The sequence below is a fragment of the Lepus europaeus genome, chromosome 18, assembly GCF_033115175.1.
Source record: "Lepus europaeus isolate LE1 chromosome 18, mLepTim1.pri, whole genome shotgun sequence".
In the NCBI taxonomy this organism is placed as follows: Eukaryota; Metazoa; Chordata; class Mammalia; order Lagomorpha; family Leporidae; genus Lepus; species Lepus europaeus.
In genome coordinates this window covers 71904576-71907910 of record NC_084844.1, presented here as the reverse complement: position 1 = coordinate 71907910, position 3335 = coordinate 71904576, and positions in this window count along the sequence as shown.

Here is a 3335-nt window from a genome sequence, read left to right as displayed (position 1 = left end):
TGCACATATAATGCATACATGTAAACAGAGACACATTTTTAGATTGAAGTTAAGGAAAATCTTCAACATATTTCTACACTTTAAAGGCAGTTATAGAGACAGTGAGGGAGACAGAGCTCTTCCATCTGATGGTCCACTCTCCAAATGGCCATAACGGCCAGAGCTGTGCCGATCTGAAGCCAGGAGCCAGGAGCTTCTTCTGGGTCTCTCACGCGGGTGCAGGGGCCCAAGGACTTGGGCCATCGTCCACTGCTTTCCCAGGCTATAGCAGAAAGTTGTATCAGAAGAGGAGAAGCCAGGACTCAAACCAGCGCCCATAAGGGATGCTGGCACTTCAGGCCAGGGCGTTAACCTGCTGCACCACAGCGCCGGCCCCACCCCACTCCCGATAGATGACAATACCCATCACTCAATCTATTGTATTTTCAACTTTCTTGTGGATATGAAAATATTTTGGATTAAAAAAATTGCTTTTAGGGCTGGTGCGGTGGCTCAACAGGCTAATCCTCCGCCTTGCGGCGCCGGCACACCGGGTTCTAGTCCCAGTAGGGGCGCCGGATTCTGTCCCGGTTGCCCCTCTTCCAGGCCAGCTCTCTGCTGTGGCCAGGGAGTGCAGTGGAGGATGGCCCAAGTACTTGGGTCCTGCACCCCATGGGAGACCAGGAGAAGCACCTGACTCCTGCCATCGGATCAATGCAGTGCGCTGGCCGCAGCGCGCCAGCCGCGGCGGCCATTGGAGGGTGAACCAACGGCAAAGGAAGACCTTTTTCTTTTCTTTTTTTTTTTTTTTTGACAGGCAGAGTGGACAGTGAGAGAGAGAGAGACAGAGAGAAAGGTCTTCCTTTTGCCGTTGGTTCACCCTCCAATGGCCGCCGCGGTAGTGCGCTGCGGCCGGCGCACCGCGCTGATCCGATGGCAGGAGCCAGGTGCTTCTCCTGGTCTCCCATGGGGTGCAGGGCCCAAGCACTTGGGCCATCCTCCACTGCACTCCCTGGCCACAGCAGAGAGCTGGCCTGGAAGAGGGGCAACCGGGACAGGATCGGTGCCCCGACCGGGACTAGAACCCGGTGTGCCGGCGCCGCAAGGCGGAGGATTAGCCTAGTGAGCCGCAGCGCCGGCCAGGAAGACCTTTTTCTCTGTCTCTCTCTCTCACTGTCCACTCTGCCTGTCAAAAAATAAAAAAAAAAAAAAGAACTCTATCCACTCTAATATACTAGGATATTTTAACATGAGAAGATAGAATTTCTTTCTGATCACATAGGTTAAGAATGATAATCAAAATTAAAGTATCTACAATGTATCATTTTATTTTAAATATGTGTCTAGTTGTATATTTAAATATTTGTCAAATTGGTAGTTTTTTAAACAGATGCAATATTGTTTGTATACACAATTCTAAAAGCATAATGATATATCCTTCTTCTCTCTCTCCCATTCTTCTTCCTTGTATTTTTCTTTAGTTTTTGAAATAAAGTTTTAAATACACATTACAATAAAAGAAGTTTAATATTTCACCAAAAAAAGTTTAATAAGCAAAGTGCAAAAAGACCCTAGTTTAGTGGGAATATAGTGAATGGCTATAAACAATATTTAAAAATGAAGACATTAAATGAGAAACTAATATGTGTCCTAATTCCTTTACAAAAAGTCTCATGGGAAATCTTTCATTATTTACCAAATATCAGTGCAAAAACATCTATTTATATGCTCTCTTAAAAAAAGGATTGTGTGTAATAAAGTAGAACTTTTCTCAAGTTTTCTTGACAGTCTCACATAAAAACTGTTTAATAAATTTAAACAGTTTCAACCTCCTTGTAAATTTTAGAAATCATTAGGCATTCTACACAATTTCTAGTTAATAATTCCACATACTAAAACTATTGGGGTATTTCCTAGAAAGCTATGCCGAAAGGCCAGGTCCTGGAACTGAGACCCTGTTTCCTGCATGGGAAGAAAGGAGAACTGAGGACCCCATAGATGACAACTCCTCATGTGCATGAATCCCATACACACAGCACTCTTCTCCCTAGTGACCACGCTGTCCCTACTGCACAATCGGGGAGATGCGGGGCTGCTGCCACTCAGCTCTCCACAGATGGCTCTGGGGCTGAGACCTCTCTGCTAACAGGGAAGGGGCAGGGTGCCTGGGTCCTGGGTGCCAGTCCAGGCCCCACCCGCTAGACCACAAGGAACCCAGGGAAGTGCTGTGCTGACAGCGAGATGGGGCCCAAGGTTCCAGAGATGCCCTCTGGGAGCCAGCGTCCTGCTAGCAGGTACCACCAGCTTCCCCTTCCCCCACTCTGGACACCTGGCCCCACACACTCACCACTCCCAGGCATCCAAGGTGGGCTGTGTTGTGGTGGACAAAGTCAGAGAACAGCAGATGCTGCACTAGCTCCAGAGTCTCCCAGCAGCAGAGGCCCCTCCTTGGGCCTCTCTCCTCCAGGAATTTGGAACTCTGTGGTGTCACAATCCAGTGTGATTATGTGGCAGTGATGTCACCGTGCCTGATTGGACAGCTCACATAGCCGTCAGCATGCAGGACCCAGAAGTCACAGCAAATCAGCATCTTTACAGCAGGGACAGGAACTCCAGGCCACTCCAGATAGGGAGAGAGGGGAGGCCTGGGTCAGGGGCCAAGGGCCTCCTCTAGGGCTGCACTCTCTCACCAGTGGGATCCTGCCACCTGCTGGGACCCTCCTGCCTCCCCACGGGTCTTCCTGGAAGAATCCCACCTGGAGGCTGCAGTAACCTGCTTAGGTGAGTTAGAGAGTATTGGCTCTTTATTGGCTTTGGTCTTTTTCGTTTCCTTCATATTGCTGACTCATTTCTCTGTGGGGTTTTTAATATTAAGAATGTTTACAGATATTACAAATTCAGTTCTTTTTTTCTTTCATTGTTCTTGTAGATATTTGTTTTCTAGTCTGCCTCTTGCCCTTTAATATTATTTTCTGTTTGTTTCTTGCTGGTACTTAGTAATTAGTGGATTTTATGCATTGATATTTCCAGTAATATTGTTAAATTTGTGTAAATGTTGTACTTATTTTTAGATTTTATGAATTATCTATGTATTTTAGTGTCATCCTATAAAATTGTGTATATACGCAATTTATATATATATATACACACAATTTACATAAATATATAAACACAGACATTTCATTCCTTAGAAATTGAACTTTTCACATTTTTTGCCATTTTATTTCCCTGATTACCCTTACAGTAGGAAGTTGAAAAGAAACCGTGGTGGCATCTAGGTGTAGGCTTACATCCAGGGAAAAGCTTTCAATGATCCTGTATTAGTTGTATTGGTTGTTACTAGGTTTCTTTCAATC